Below are 16,423 nucleotides of genomic sequence, written 5' to 3'. Positions count from 1 at the left end.
AGAAAGAAAGGAAGGAAAGAGAAAGAAAGGAAAAGAAAAGAAAAAAGAAAACAATATACACGAATATCTTTGTGACGTTGGGGTACAGGAAGAGTTTTTAAGTAAGATCCAGTAAGTGCCAAGCCAAATAAAAGATTGATAAATGTTTCTACATTAAAATTAAGAAATCCTGGCTATAAAAGGGCACTGTGAATAAAATGAAAAGTCAAGTCACAGAGATGATGGTTGGAATGCATATAAGCAACAAAAGGCTCAAATCCCAGATAAGCAATAAGAAAGGCAGGCAACGCAGTCAAAACATGAGCAATGACTTGAACAGGAAAGTCACAGAAAATACGGAAATGCCAAAAAGCATATGAAAGAGTGCTCAACTTTATTTGTTATCAGGGAAACCTAAACTAAAAGCACAATGAGATACCAAATATCTAAAACTAAGAATGACATTTCTAAGTACTAGTGCTGATACGAAGCAACTGGACCTCTAGCACTGCTAGGAGTGCAAATCATTATGCTCACTTTGGAAAACAGTTGACATTATCATCCGAAGTTGAAAATAATGCGTTCGGGCTGGGCGCGGTGGCTCACGCCTGTAATCCCAGCACTTTGGGAGGCCGAGGTGGGTGGATCACAAGGTCAGGGATTCGAGACCAGCCTGACCAACATGGTGAAACCCCATCTCTACTAAAAACACAAAAATTAGCCAGGCGTGGTGGTGGGCACCTGTAGTCCCAGCCACTCAGGAGGCTGAGGCAGGAAAATTGCTTGAACCTGGTAGGTGGAGGTTGCAGTGAGCTGAGATCGCGCCACTGCACTCTAGCCTGGCGACAGAACGAGACAACGTCTCAAAAAAAAAAAAAAAAAAGAAAAGAAAAGAAAAAGAAAAAAGAAAATAATGCATTCTCTGTGACCCAGCTATTCTTTTCCTAGTTATGTACTTGTTATGGTCCGAATGTTTGTGTCTCCCTAAAATTCATATGTTGAAATCCTAACCCCCAAGTGACAGTATTAAGAAGTAAGGCCTTTGGGAGGTGATTAGATCATGAAGTCATAGCCTTCGTGAATGGGATTAGCGCCCTTATCATAAAAGAGGCTGTAGGAGCTTCTTTGCTTGTTCTGTCAATGACACAACAAGAAAATGCCATCTATGAGGGAAGCAGGACCTCACCAGTCACCAAATCTGCTGGTGCCTTGATTTTGGACTTCCCAGCCTCCAGAACTGTTAACAATAAATGTTTGCTGTTTATAAGTTGCCCAGACTATAGTATTTTGTTACAGCAACCAGAACCAACTGAGACAATACTGAACAGAAATGTGTTCAGCTTACACAGGGGACATGGACAAGAAGACTCTTGGCAGCATAGTTTGTAGTAACCCCAAAGTGGAAACAACTCGAATGTCCATCAGGAGCCAATCATGGGTAGTATATTTATAAAATAGGATATTATATAGTAATAATGAATGGACTACAGATGGATAAAACAAACACAGATAAATCTCTCAAATAAAAAGAAAAGAGAAAAAAAAGAAAAAAGCCAGGTACATGGCTGGGCGCAGTGGCTCACACCTGTAATCCCAGCATTTTGGGAGGCCGAGGTGGGTGGATCCCTTGAGGCCAGGAGTTCGAGATCAGCCTAGTGAACATGGTAAAACCCTGTCTCTACTAAAAATAAAATAAAATAAATTAATAAATAAATAAATAAATAAATAAATAAATAAGGAAATAGAAAAAGAAAAAAGCCAGGTACAAAAGAACACACACTGTGTAAGTTTATACAAAGTTCAAAAGCAGGCAAACCAAAACCATAATCTTTAGGTGATAAAAGAACAAAGAAAAGGTAAGAATTACCAGAAAAGTTAGGATAGTGGTTACCTTTAATGAGTAAGGGGGAATTCCTGACAGCAGAAGATCCTGAAGGGGGCTTCTAGGTTGGTGGCAATATTCTATTTTTGGCCTGGTTAGTGGACACATGGATATTGTCTTATAATAATTCTGAGCCAGGTGTGGTGGCTCACACCTGTAATCCCAGCACTTTGGGAGGATGAGGTGGGAGGATCACGAGGTCAGGAGTTCAGTACCAGCCTGACCAACATGGTGAAACCCCGTTTCTACTGAAAATACAAAATTAACTGAGCGTGGTGGTGCACACCTGTAATCCCAGCCACTTGGGAGACTGAGGCAGGAGAATCACTTGAACTAGGGAGGTAGAGGTTGCAGTGAGCTGAGATCGAGCCATTGCATTCCAGCCTGGGCAGCAAAAGTGAAACTCCATCTCAAATAATAATAATTTTTAAGCCATGTGTTTATGTACCATGCACCTTTCTGAATGTGTTTTATTTGATTAAACTATGTGTAATTGCCAATATGCAGTCATTTTTTTTTTTTTTTTTGCAGATCGCAGATCACAGAACTTTATTAAGATGAAATAACTTTATTAAGACGAGTTACATAGAAGCTACCAGACTAAGCCAAAATCCATGAGGTTCATGTGAACTTACAGTTACACAAATAAGAAACAAATGGCATATCCAAAACCATAAGGAAATATCCTGATGCCCAGGTGATGAAGGCTGGGGTAAGTCCACATATTTATTTCAAGTTGTTAAAGAGTTTGTGGGCCACACAATGGTCCCTTGCATGCAAAAAGTCAAAGAGCTCCCCCGTGCAATCCTCTTCTGTATGTGATTGAGAGCATACATGCTCATCACAGAGGTCCAGCCGCTCCTGGGCCTTTACACATTTCTCCAACTGCTCGCATTGCTCTCTCACTGTTGTTAGGGGATCCTGATGTAGAAACACTAATTCCTCCTCTTCTTCTTCCTCCTCCTTAGTATCTCTACACTCGGTCAGCATCTTTCACTCGTCCTCCAGTCCCATGTCTGGTTACAGTTCTGGATTCAACACGAGCAGCAACAGTGGCACGTAATCCACTTCAGCATCTAGAATGACCTGTAAGGTTCACTTAGCAGATATCCAGTGATCTGGATGGAAGTCAACATACAGTCATTATTAACCTACAAAATGAGAATTCATGTGATTCAACCCAATATTTCACGATACAAAATAATTTACTAAGGCCAGTGGCTTACACCTGTAATCCCAGCACTCAGGGAGGCTGAGGCGGGTGGATCACCTGAGGTCAGGAATTCGAGACCAGCCTGACCAACATGGAGAAACCCCATCTCTACTAAAAATACAAAATTAGTCAGGCGTGGTGGCACATGCCTGTAATCCCAGCTACTAGAGAGGCTGAGGCAGGAGAATCGCTTGAACCCACGAGGCGGAAGTTGTGGTGAGCCGAGATCGTGCCATTGCACTCCAGCCTGGGCAACAAGAGTGAAACTCCATCTCAAAAAAAAAAAAAAAAAATTACATTAAGTTAAGCAACCATTCAAAATGATGGTTGTGACTGGGCACGGTGGTTCATACCTGTAATCCCAACACTTTGAGAGGCCGAGGACGGCAAATCGCTTGAGTCCAAGAGTTTGAGATCAACCTGAGCAACATAGTGAAACCCCATCTCTACAAAAAATAAAAAAAATCAGCCACGTGCAGTGGCGTTGTAGTCCCAGCTACTTGGGAGGCTGAGGTAGGGGGACCACCTGAGCCCAGGAGGTGGAGGCTGCAGTGAGGCGTGGTTGCACCACTGCACTCTAGTCTAGGTGACAGAGTGAGACCCTGTCTCAAAAAAACAAAACAACACAAAAAAACCCACCACCACCAAACAAACAAAACCCCCCAAAAAAAACGAAAAGAAAAAAAGATGGTTGTGAAAACTATTAACAGCTTAATTCACCATTTATTCATTAAGCAAATATCTCCTGGGGGCTTATCATTTTTCAGGCATATTTCTTTTCTTTTTTCTTTTTTTTTTCCAAGATGGAGTTTCGCTCTGTCACCCAGGCTGGAGTGCAATGGAGCCACGTCTCGACTCAGTGCAACCTCCGCTTTCCGGGTTCAAGCGATTCTTCTGCCTCAGCCTCCCGAATAGCTTGGACTGCAGGCGCACGCCAACACGCCCAGCTAAGTTTTGTATTTTTAGTAGAGACGGGATTTCACCATGTTGGCCAGGATGGTCTCGATCTCTTGTCCTCATGATCTGCCTGCCTCAGCCTCCCAAAGTGTTGGGATTACAGGCATGAGCCACTGTGCCCAGCCTGAACCAGTCATATTTCTAGGCACTGGGAGAAATTATCTCATTGCACATTAATGGGAAGAAGAAAACATAAACAGATCAAGAAATATCTAGAATGTCATATTGTGGTAAGTGCTGTGAAGAAAAACAAAACAGAGTGAGGATATAGGGAGTGACAAAGAAGTATTTTAGGAAGCATGGACAAAAAAGCTTCTCTGAGGAGATGACATTTGCAAATACAAGAGAATGACAGGAGGGAGGGAAGCCGGGTGAGGCGCTGGGAGAGACAGCTTGCAGGCAGAGGAAAGAGCGAGTGCGCAGGCCCTTAAGCTGGAAGGTGCTTGGCAGGACTGAGGAACAAGGAGGCCAGTGTTGTTGGATCAGAGTGAGGGGAGGGGGGATTAGGAACACATGACACAGGAGAAGTGCCAGGAGCTTGATCGAGTACGGTATATGTGCCCCAACAAGGACTTTGGATTTCATTCTTTTTTTTTTTTTGAGATGGAGTCTCTCTCCATCTCCCAGGCTGGAGTGCAGTGGCACGATCTCGGCTCACTGTAACCTCCATCTCCCAGGTTCAAGTGATTCTCCTGCTTCAGCCTCCCAAGTAGCTGGGATTATAGGCGTGCACCACCACGCCCGGCTAATTTTTTGTATTTGTAATAGAGACGGGGTTTTGCCATGTTGGCCAAGCTGATCTTGAACTCCTAACCTCAGGTGATCCGCCCACCTCAGCCTCCCAAAGTTCTATGATTACAGGCGTGAGCCAGTGTGCCCAGCCTGGATGTCATTCTGAGAGTGATGAGATGTCATTGGAGGATGGAGAGGAGGAGGTAAGATGATTTGATGTGTAGTTCCGAAGGAAGACTCTGGCTGTTCTGTCGCAGAGGGAGAGTAGGAGGATAAGGGTGGAACCAGGGGTTCCTGTTAAAATACTGTTGCAGCATCCAGGTGAGAGATGTAGGCGGCATGGACTAAGAGGGTAGTGGTGGTAGCATGGAGAGTTTTGGAATCAGGATCAACAGATTTTCTAAGCAGAACCGGAATAGGATTTGTTGATGAATTGCATTTAGGGTAAGAGGAAGAGGAATCAACAACATGTATGATGCTTTAAAACAAAATTGAGACAATTCTGTATATAGTTTGGTCAAAAATCTTTTTAAAATGTTCTTAGGCCGGGCACGGTGGCTCAAGCCTGTAATCCCAGCACTTTGGGAGGCCGAGACGGGCGGATCACGAGGTCAGGAGATCGAGACCATCCTGGCTAACACTGTGAAACCCCGTCTCTACTAAAAAATACAAAAAACTAGCCGGGCGAGGTGGCGGGCGCCTGTAGTCCCAGCTACTCGGGAGGCTGAGGCAGGAGAATGGCGTAAACCCGGGAGGCGGAGCTTGTAGTGAGCTGAGATCCGGCCACTGCACTCCAGCCTGGGCGACAGAGCGAGACTCCGTCTCAAAAAAAAAAAAAAATGTTCTTAAATTACTTTTGGATTAAGAAACTTACTTATAGCAAATTAGAAGAAATCGAGGTGGGGAGACAGGGTATATTCATAGATGGACGGATAGCACCATTTAAAAAAGCAGAAGGTAATTGCACATCATACAAATTGCCACAGAAGGTAAGGAAAGGAAGAGGCCCCTAGATCTGGAGGACGCAGGTCTTTACTGAGGAGGCAGGGCGTGTTGAAAGAGGAAGGTGGAGTTAGACCAGGTAGGGGTGGATTGAGGGCTGAGCCTCAGAGCTTAGGACGGGGTGGTGGGAAAAACACTGGCTTTCGAGTGGGAGGAATTAGGCTCAAGTTGCAGTGCAGCCACTTACCAGGTAAGTGAATGTGAAGATTGGATAAAACATCTGTGACCCACCCATTAGGTTCTCAGTAAAGGTGAACAACTATGAACTGTTCTTTTTATAATATCCAGAGTCTTAATTTTCAGATTTTTCTATTATTATTATTATTATTTTTTGAGACGGAGTCTCGCTCTGTCACCCAGGCTGGAGTGCTGTGGCCGGATCTCAGCTCACTGCAAGCTCCGCCTCCCGGATTCACGCCATTCTCCTGCCTCAGCCTCCCGAGTAGCTGGGACTACAGGCGCCGCCACCTCGCCCAGCTAGTTTTTTGTAGTTTTTAGTAGAGACGGGGTTTCACCATGTTAGCCAGGATGGTCTCGATCTCCTGACCTCGTGATCCGCCCGTCTCGGCCTCCCAAAGTGCTGGGATTACAGGGTTGAGCCACCGCGCCGTTTATTTAGGTTGACAAATCCTGTTCACCAGAAATCACAGCGGAGATTGTAGACAGGAAGCTGCAGGTGAAAGAGGCACAATGAGAAATCAATCTTGGGCGCATTTGGTAGACTCCTACAGTTAGGTAATAACTCACACAGTTAGGTAATTGCATAATGATTGATAGCCCAGAAATTGGAGGTGATCCAGTAATTTTGTCACATAGTCATGTCTCCCTCTGCTGGCCAAACTTGGTTTGTTTTTTTTGTTTGTTTTTGGTTTTGTTTTTGAGATGTCGCCCAGGACTGGAGTGCAGTAGCTCAATCTTGGCTCACTGCAACCTCCACCTCCTGGGTTCAAGTGATTCTCCTGCCTCAGCCTCCCGAGTAGCTGGGATTACAGGCTCGCGCTACTATGCCCGGGTAATTTTTGTCTTTTTAGTAGAGACAGGGTTTCGCCATATTGGTAGAGACGGGGTTTCGCCATGTTGGCCGGGGTGGTCTTGAACTCCTGACCTCAGGTGATTCACCACCCACCTCAGCCTCCTGAAGTGCTGGGATTACAGGCATGAGCCACCGCGCCTGGCTGGATTTTTTTTGTTTTTTTGTGTGTGTGTTTTTGTTTGTTTTTTTGTTTTTTTTAAAGAGACAGGGTCTCCCTCTGTTGCCCAGGCTGGTCTCAAACTCCTGGGCTCAAGGGATCCTTTTGCCTCAGCCTCCCAAAGTACTAGGATTACAGGTGTGAGCCATTACACCCGGTCAGAACTTGGTTTTTGTAGGGTATATCCAAACCTGAATTACTTGTATTTGAATATTTGTAGACCCCAGAGTTAGCAAACAGTGAGCTCTGTTTTCTTTGTATAATCTTACCGTGGCTGTCACTGGGACCACACTGGAAGAAGGTGGTAGAACGGGAATCCCCTGTGGAAAAATAACTTTTTTTTTTTTTTTTTTTTTTTTTTTTTTTTGAGATGCAACCTTGCTCCACTGCCCAGGCTGGAGTGCAGGGGCACAATCTCAGCTCACTGCAACCTCTGCCTCCCAGGTTCAAGCAATTCTCCTGCCTCTGCCTCCCCAGTAGCTGGGACTAGAGGCACATACCACCATACCTGCCTAATTTAGGTATTTTTGGTAGAGACAGGGTTTTACCATGTGGGCCAGGCTGGTCTTGAACTCCTGACCTCAAGCAATCTGCCTACCTTGGCCTCCCAAGATGCAGGAATTACAGGCATGAGACACTGCGCCCTGCCCAGAACTTTCATTATCAAAGGAAATGCAGCAAAGGAGCTTTTTCCTCCCACCAAGCCAGTGATGGGTCTGTATTCAATGAAGCTGTCATTCAAACCAGGACTGGGAAGCAGCTGATCTGTACCTTACCATCATAGGAAGCTCACCCCGCGGCACAGGGGAAACACTAGGAGGGTTGCAGGTTTGGAGTCTGCAGACTGTGCCAATTGGCTGTGTTTCCTTTCCTAGTCACTTAATCAGTCTGAAGCTTAGGGTCCTCCTTATAATGTGAGGATATTAATATTTTCTCCTTTCCTGGGATTTATGTGAAGATCAGGTGAATAACAAATGTGACCATATTTTATTAACTGTTAATCACTCTACAAATCTAAGGGTTTATTGCTGTAATTTCTTTGTCTCACCTTTCCATTTTCTCGCCTTGAAGGTTTTTTTTTTGTTTGTTTGTTTGAGACGGAGTTTCACTCTTACTGTCCAGGCTGGAGTGCAATCGCGCGATCTCGGCTCACTGCAACCTCCCGCTCCCGAGTTCGAGCAATTCTCCTGCCTCAGCCTGCCGAGTAACTGGGGTTACAGGCGCCCACTACCACGCCCGGCTAATTTTTGTATTTTTTAGTAGAGACAGGGTTTCTCCATGTTGGTCAGGCTGGTCTTGAATTCCTGACCTCGTTATCCGCCCACCTCGGCCTCCCAAAGTGCTGGGATTAGAGGCGTGAGCCACCACCCCAGGCCTTTTAAAATTTTATTTATTTGGCCTGGCGCGGTGGCTCAAGCCTGTAATCCCAGCACTTTGGGAGGCCGAGACAGGCGGATCACGAGGTCAGGAGATCGAGACCATCCTGCCTAACACGGTGAAACCCTGTCTCTACTAAAAAATACAAAAAACTAGCCGGGTGAGGTGGCGGGCGCCTGCAGTCCCAGCTACTCCGGAGGCTGAGGCAGGAAAATGGCGTAAACCCGGGAGGCGGCGCTTGCAGTGAGCTGAGATTGTGCCAGTGCACTCCAGCCTGGGCGACAGAACGAGACTCCGTCTCAAAAAAAAATTTATTTATTTATTTATTTGTTTGTTTGTTTGTTTGTTTATTTATTTATTTTTTCTTGCCTTGAAGGTCTTTAAACATTCATTCATTTGCTTAATGGCCAATATTAACTGTATAACAATATTACATAATAACTATATTAATAATATTAACTATATATATATATATATACTTTTTTTTTTAGATAGGATCTCACTCTGTTGCCCAGGCTAGAGTGCAGTGATGTGATCTTGGCTCACTGCAACTTCTGCCTCCTGGGCTCAAACCATCCTCCCACCTCAGCTTCCTGAGTAGCTGGGACTACAGGCATGCGCCACCACACCTGACTAGCTTTTGTATTTTTTGTAGAGTTGAGGTTTTGGCATGTTGGTCAGGCTGATCTCAAACTCCTGAGCTCAAGCAATCCACTGGCCCCCGCCTCCCAAAGTGCTGAGGTTACAGGCATGAGCCACCGCCCTGAGGCAAATATTAACTACCTTAATTGTAGCCAGAACTGTGTTGGGTATGGGAAAAGGAGACACAAAGACAAAAACCATGGCTCTTATCTTCAACACTTTATGGTGAGAGAGACAGACTCAGTTAGCCACAGTACAAGTCAAACTGTGATGAGTACTAGGAGTCTAGCTAAACAGAGAGCTATAACATCATGAAGAGAGGAACTTTTTTTTTTCTTTTTTACAAATTAATTAATTTTTTTTTAAAAGATGGGAGTTTCAGTATGTTTCTCAGGCTGGTCTTGGACTTCAGTGCTTAAGTGATCCACTGTCCTCAACCTCCCAAAGTGCTGGGATTACAGGCATGAGCCATCACACCTGGCCAAAAGGAAAAATAATTCTGGTAGAGTCAGGGGAGTCAAATAAATCTTCCCAGAGGAGATGATGCTCATATGGGACTTTATTTATTTGAAAAAATATTTACTGAGCACATACTATGTGCCGGAAGCTGCACTAGTCATTGTGATCACAAAAATGAATAAAGCAGACATGTCATGACTTAACAGACCAGGGGAGGTGGACAAATTATGATTTAATTACATTTGTACTAATTTCTGTGAAGGAAAGTACAGGGAAGGTTGAGAACCTATTACAGAGGGACATAACCTAGGTTGATAAATCAAGAAAAGTATCCTTAGGGAGGGACATTCAAGCTGAAATCCGAAGGATGAAGAGGAGGTATCTAGGCAGAGATGGTGAGGATAAATATTCTAGAAGCAGAGACACAATGTGTAAAGGCCCTGTGACAGGAAGTTGGAAGGGAGCTGAAGAAGGTCATTGTAACTACATATATGTCTCAAAAAAAAAAAAAAAATCAATGAGAAGCATTGGAAGCTTTTTTTTTTTTTTTTTGATGGAGTCTTGCTCTGTCACCCAGGCTGGAGGGCAGTGGCATGATCTCGGCTTACTGCAACCTCTGCCTCCCGGGTTCAAGTGATTCTCATGCCTCAGCCTCCCGAGTAGTTGAGGCTACAGGAATGCACCACCACGCCTAACTAATTTTTGTGTTTTTAGTAGAAATGGGGTTTCACTATGTTGGCCAGGATGGTCTCGATCTCCTGACCTCATGATCCCACAGCCTTGGCCTCCCAAAGTGCTAGGATTACAGGCGTGAGCCACCGCGCTTGGCTTGGAAGCTTTTTAAGCATCGGGTGACATGATCAGATAGGTGTTTTTAGTTTTACTTTCCTTTTGAGATGGAGTTTTGCTTTGTCTCCCAGGCTGGAGTGCAGTGGTGTGATCCCGGCTCATTGCAACATCTGCCTCCCGGGTTCAAGTGATTTTCCTGCCTCAGCCTCCCAAGTAGCTGGGATTACAGGCCTGTGCCACCACACCTGGCTAATTTTTTGTATTTTTAGTAGAGATGGGGTTTCACCATGTTGGCCATGCTGGTCTTGAACTCCTGACCTCAGGTGATCCACCTGCCTTGGTCTCCCAAAGTGCTGGGATTGCAGGCATGAACCATAGCGCCCGGCTGATTTTTACACTTATTTATTTATTTATTTTAGAGACAGGGTGTTGCTCTGTCACCCAGGCTAGAGTGCAGTGGTGTGATCATGGTTCACTGCACCCCTGAATTCCTGGGCTCTAGGGGTCCTCCCACCTCAGCCTCCCAAGTAGCTAGGACTACAAGTACGCACCACCACATCTAGCTTTTTAAAAGTGTATATATTTTTAGAGATAGGGTCTTACTATGTTGCCCAGGTTGGACTTGAACTCTTGGCCTCAAGCCATTTTTCTGCCTTGGCCTCCCAAAGTTCTGGGATTACAGGCATGAGCCACTGTGCCTGGCCAGACAGATGTTTTTAAAAGATTACTTTTTTGTTTGTTTGTTTGTTTGTTTTTTTGAGACAGAATTTCACTTTTGTCACTCAGTCTGGAGTACAATGGCGCGATCTCAGTTCATTGCAACCTCCACCTCCTAGGTTCAAGTGATTCTCCTGCCTCAGCCTCCTGAGTAGCTGGGATTACAGGCGTGCGCTAATTTTTGTATTTTTAATAGAGACGAGGTTAATTTTGTATTTTTAGTAGAGATGGGGTTTCACCACATCAGCCAGGCTGGTCTTGAACTCCTGACCTCAGGTGATCCGCCCACCTCAGCCTCCCAGAGTGTTGGGATTATAGGTGCGAGCCACCGCACCCGATCAAAAATATTACTTTCTAAAGAATGACTACATAGGGGTGGCTGGGTGTGGTGGCTCACGCCTGTAATCCCAGCACTTTGGGAGGCTGAGGTGGGTGGATCAGGAGGACAGAAGATCGAGATCATCCTGGCTAACATGGTGAAACCCCATCTCTACTAAAAATACAAAAAAAAAAAAAAAAAATTAGCCAGGTGTGGTGGTGGGCGCCTGTAGTCCCAGCTACTTGGGAGGCTGAGGCAGGAGAATGGCATGAACCCGGGAGGCGGAGCTTGCAGCCGAGATCACCCACTGCACCCCAGCCTGAGCGACAGAGCGAGACTCCATCTCAAAATAAATAAATAATGAATACATAGGGGTAGGAGCACACTCTGAATCTCCCCATTCAGAGAGGCCAGATTGGTGGCTACTGTGGGAGGTCAGACCAGAGAATATGATGGCTTAGTCATGATAGCCACTATGGAAGTAGAAAATAAATGGATAAATCTGAGAAATATGCAGGAAGTTGAGTTGGCAGAATTTCATATTCCAATGGATACACTGAGAGTGAAGGAAGTGTTATTTACAGAGCTAGGTAATATTTTTGCAGGGGAGAATAATGAGTTCAGTGTGAACAAGTAGAATTTCAGGTACCTGGACAGCCATTACAGAGTCGGATATAGAGGTTTAGAACTCAGAAGAGAGGTCTGGACTAGAGATACAAATCTAGGAACTATATAGACAATAATGGAAGCCATAAGCTATAATGACACTAGAGGGTGGAACTGGAACTCACTGATGTCCTTGGTAAGAGAGGTCTCTATGGCGTAGTGGGAGGAGAAGCCATTTAAGTTTGTTATTTTTAATTGAGATTGGGCTGGTCTAGAACACCTGGCCTCAAATATTCTTTCCATGTCGGCCTCCCGAAGTTCTGGGATTACAGTGTGAACCACCGCACTAGGTCAGCCATATGAGATTGAGCAGTGGAATGAGTAGAAGCTGAGGCTATGTAGACAGAAATAGACAAAGTTAGGAAGACTGAGTGCAGTGGCTCATGTCTGTAATCCCAGCACTTTGGGAGACCAAGGTGGGAGAATCACTTGAGTCCAGGGATTTGAGGCCAACCTCAGCAACATAGTGAGACCTGACTAATTTTAAAAAGTATTGTTTGTTTTGGCCGGGCGTGGTGGCTCAAGCCTGTAACCCCAGCACTTTGGGAGGCTGAGACGGGTGGATCGCGAGGTCAGGAGATCGAGACCAACCTAGCTAACACGGCAAAACCCCGTCTCTACTAAAAAATACAAAAAACTAGCCGGGTGAGTTGGTGGGCACCTGTAGTCCCAGCTACTTGGGAGGCTGAGGCAGGAGAATGGTGTAAACCCGGGAGGCGGAGCTTGCAGTGAGCTGAGATCCGGCCACTGCACTCCAGCCTGGGCGACAGAGCGAGACTCCGTCTCAAAAAAAAAAAAAAAAAAAAAAAAAAAAGTATTGTTTGTTTTGTTTTGTTTTGTTTTGAGATGGAGTCTTGCGCTGTCACCCAGGCTGGCGCGATCTCGGCTCACTGCAACTTCCACCTCCCGGGTTCAAGGGGTTCTCCTGCATCAGCCTCCCAAGTATCTGGGATTACAGGTGCCCACCACCATGCCTGGCTAATTTTTTGTATTTTTAGTAGAGACAGGGTTTCATTATGTTGGTCAGGCTGGTCTTGAACTCCTGACTTCGTGATCTGCCTGCCTTGGCCTTCCAAAGTGCTGGGATTACAGGTGTGAGTCACCGTGCCCGGCCTAAAAAAATATTGTTTTAAATTATCCAGGTGTGGTGGCATACTCCTGTAGTCCCAGCTATTTAGGGCGCTGAGGCAGGAGGGTCGCTTGAGCTCAGGAGTTTGAAGCTGCAGTGAGCCATAATCATACCACTGCACTCCAGCCTCAGTGACAGAGTGAGACCCCTTCTCAAATAAATCAACTGAAATAAAAACAAAGTTAGGACATTTTGGGCAGAGGAGCAGCATGAGCAAAGACAAGGAGACACGAAAAAGTGGGGTGTGTTTGGGGACTTAAGCTAATCAGAGTGGCTGGAGACTTGAGCGTGTAAGAGGAAGGAAAAATGAAGACAGTGGTGAAAATGGAGATGCTGAAGTGAACAGCCTTGAATGCAAAGGACAAAAGAAAAGAAAACTGCTATTTCTGGAGTGCCTCCTATGTCGTAGGAGTTTTTGCATACATTATCTCACTTAATCCGGGTGTGTAAGGTAAGCGTTCTTTTTTTCTTCAGAGACAGGTTCTCACTTTGTTACCTAGGCTAGAGTGCAGTGGTACAATCATTGCTCACTGCAGCCCTGAGCTTGTGGGCTTAAGTGATACTCCTACCGCAGCCTCCTGAATAACTGGGATTACAGCTTGAGCCACCACACCTGGCCAATGTAAGCATTCTTATCCTCATTTATTCCACCGAAGAAATAGCTGTTCAGAGAAGTTAAATAATTTACCGAGGATCACACATCTTTTTTTTTTTTTTTTTTTTTTGAGACGGAGTCTCGCTCTGTCGCCCAGGCTGGAGTGCAGTGGCTCGATCTTGGCTCACTGCAAGCTCCGCCTCCTGGGTTCATGCCATTCTCCTGCCTCAGCCTCCCAAGTAGCTGGGACTACAGGCGCACGTCACCACACCCAGCTAATTTTTTTGTATTTTTAGTAGAGATGGGGTTTTACTGTGTTAGCCAGGATGGTCTCTATCTCCTGACCTCGTGATTTGCCCACCTCAGCCTCCCAAAGTGCTGGAATTACAGGTGTAAGCCACCGTGCCCGGCCCATCTTTTTTTTTTTTTTTTTTTTTTGAGATGGAGTCTTGCTTTGTTGCCAGGCTGGAGTGCAGTGGCGCCGTCTCGCCTCACTGCAAGTTCAGCCTCCCGGGTTCATGCCATTCTCCTGTCTCAGCCTCCTGAGTAGCTGGGATTACAGGCATGAACCACCATGCCCAGTTAATTTTTGTATTATTAGTAGAGATGAGGTTTCATGATATTGGCCAAGATGGTCTCGATCTCTTGACCTCATGATCTGCCCACCTCGGTCTCCCAAAGTGCTGGGATTATAGGCATGAGCCACTGCGCCCGGCCCATCTTTTTTTTTGAGACAGAGTCTTGCTTTGTCACCAGGCTGGAGTGCAGTGGTGCTATCTTGCCTCACTGCAATCTCGGCCTCCTGGGTTCAAGTGGTTCTCCTGTCTCAGCCTCCGGAGTAGCTGGGACTACAGGCATGCACCACCATGCCCAGCGAATTTTTGTATTTTTAGTACAGATGAGGTTTCATGATGTTGGCCAAGATGGTCTCGATCTCTTGACCTCATGATCTGTCTGCCTTGGCCTTCCAAAGTGCTGGGATTATAGGCGTGAGCCACCGTGCCCGGCCTAGGATCACATATCTTGTAAGCAATAGGATTTCAATCTCCCACTCACACAAGCGGATCTGGGTACGTCCCCTGCCAGGTGGTGACATCAAGTGGGGAGAACAGAGTGAGATCACTTTTATCCAGCGCCGCAGTGTCAGATGCATTAGCTTAAGCAGAGAAAGGGTATTTAAAGCCCAAAACTGAATGCAACCAGAAAATAGCTGGATAACTAAAGGCTCCATCCAGAAATCATGTTGTGAGAGTCAAGAGGGGTTAGTCTACAGAGCCAAAACTCCACCCAGTAATTGGTCCAAAAGCCAAGTTAATCATAAGCAGTGGAGCTTAATCAAGGAAAGGGTGGAGGGAGGCCAGGGAAGTTCAGAAGTGGGCAAGCTCTCAGCTAAGTCTCAAGCCTCTAGTCCAGCTCACACTCAAGTCCTGGGATGGGGAAGAGTTAAGGAGGTAAATTTTGTTGAGTTGGAACACTAAACAATTGGGTCCTCTAGAGGATAACATGCTTGGAAATGTTTTGTGGAAAGACTCTTCTGGTATCTCTGTAAAGAAGGGTCTCCAGATTTCAGATAACAGCACCTCTCAATCTGGATCTTATACGGAGAGTAAAGAGAGCTTGAGCTCAGTTCACAGACTCAACTGCTCTCTGCAGAGTGGACCATGGATAGGACTCTGCCTTGGTCCTTGGCCTTGTGGAACTACACTTGATGTGTATCCTACAGGAAAAACAACAACAACAAAAAAAGATTAAGACTCCCATAGAGGAACACTAAGCACAGACATGGTCTATCCAGGATACTCAAGGAAGCAGGAGCTGTCAGGCAATCCAAGCCCGGGGAAGGACTTCTCATGGTACAGCACTTCATGAGTCATTATTTCATTTGAGCCTCCCAACCACTCCATGAAGTAGTTGTTAATTATATCTTTCCTGCCTTGATTTTTTTAAAAAGTAAATGAGGAAACTAAGGCTGGAACAAGGGGAGTGATTGCTCAAAGCCACTCCGTTGGATGGCCATCAGAACTGGAACTTCAAATCCAGGTTTTGTTTTAGGTAAATTCTGTGCCTCTTTCACTATAGAAAAAAAAAATTTTGCTAAGGGAAGGCTTCGTGGAGGAGGAGGTGCTTAAACTGCCCAAGTGGCAGGGCACTAAGTGCCGAAGGGTGACAAGGCCTCTGGGCAAAAGCACAAAGATGCTGCACAGCAAAGCAAGTTAAACAAAACACGGTTCCGGGAATGTGCACTCCTTGAGGACAGGAAGAACCCAGATCCTAGAATGGGGCCTGGGATTCAGCAGGCGCTGGCTAACTGAAGAAATGGCTGTCTGGAACACAGATTTTTCTATAGAGGAGTAGTAGAGGTGAGGTTGCGAAGTCGGAAGATGGAGAGGCTTTCACACAAGGAAGGCGGTGGAGGAGGAGCGAGGGGGCCCCGGGTGCCTGTGCGGACTTGAGGGGCGAGAGAATAAGCTGGAAGGCGGCTCCAGCAGAGAGAAGAGGAAGGCCAGAAGTAGACCGGGACAGGGGGAGGAAAGGACAGAGTCAAGGAGCATTTAGGAGTTCGGTTCCAGGAGGCCTGGCGACACCCTGACGGGGAGGGGTGACGCGCACCCACTTGCAGGCAGAAAGGCAGGAGCAGGGGGGTGTCCGAGGATGGTGGCTCGGAGGGACCAGGCGTGGGTGGTGCAAGCTCAGCAGTCACTCAAGGGGTGGCATGCCGATGAGGGAGGCGCCTCCCGGACTGGGGGACCGGGAAAGGCATTAGCAACCTGCCAG

At 46.0% G+C, this 16,423-nt stretch overlaps 1 protein-coding gene and 1 pseudogene across 2 annotated transcripts in view; one reads left to right on the top strand and one right to left on the bottom strand.

Annotated features, from left to right (window-relative positions):
• Nucleotides 1-2,401: 2,401 nt before the first annotated feature.
• LOC115894340 lies at nucleotides 2,402-2,875 on the bottom strand (annotated as a pseudogene). Its single transcript, XR_004054448.1, has one exon. The product of XR_004054448.1 is annotated as a cytochrome b-c1 complex subunit 6, mitochondrial pseudogene (transcript).
• A 3,051-nt stretch (nucleotides 2,876-5,926) lies between these two features.
• KIF3C (kinesin family member 3C) overlaps nucleotides 5,927-16,423 on the top strand; it is a 67,485-nt gene continuing 56,988 nt past the window's right edge. Inside the window, exon 1 of the mRNA XM_030921670.1 lies at nucleotides 5,927-5,955. The gene's annotated coding sequence lies outside the window, so the exon portion shown is untranslated. The remainder of the gene's footprint in view (nucleotides 5,956-16,423) is intronic.

This window comes from Rhinopithecus roxellana, chromosome 17 (genome assembly GCF_007565055.1).
Source record: "Rhinopithecus roxellana isolate Shanxi Qingling chromosome 17, ASM756505v1, whole genome shotgun sequence".
Lineage (NCBI taxonomy): Eukaryota > Metazoa > Chordata > Mammalia > Primates > Cercopithecidae > Rhinopithecus > Rhinopithecus roxellana.
The sequence above is the reverse complement of the archived record's forward strand: the minus strand, read 5'-3'. Positions and strand labels throughout refer to the sequence as shown.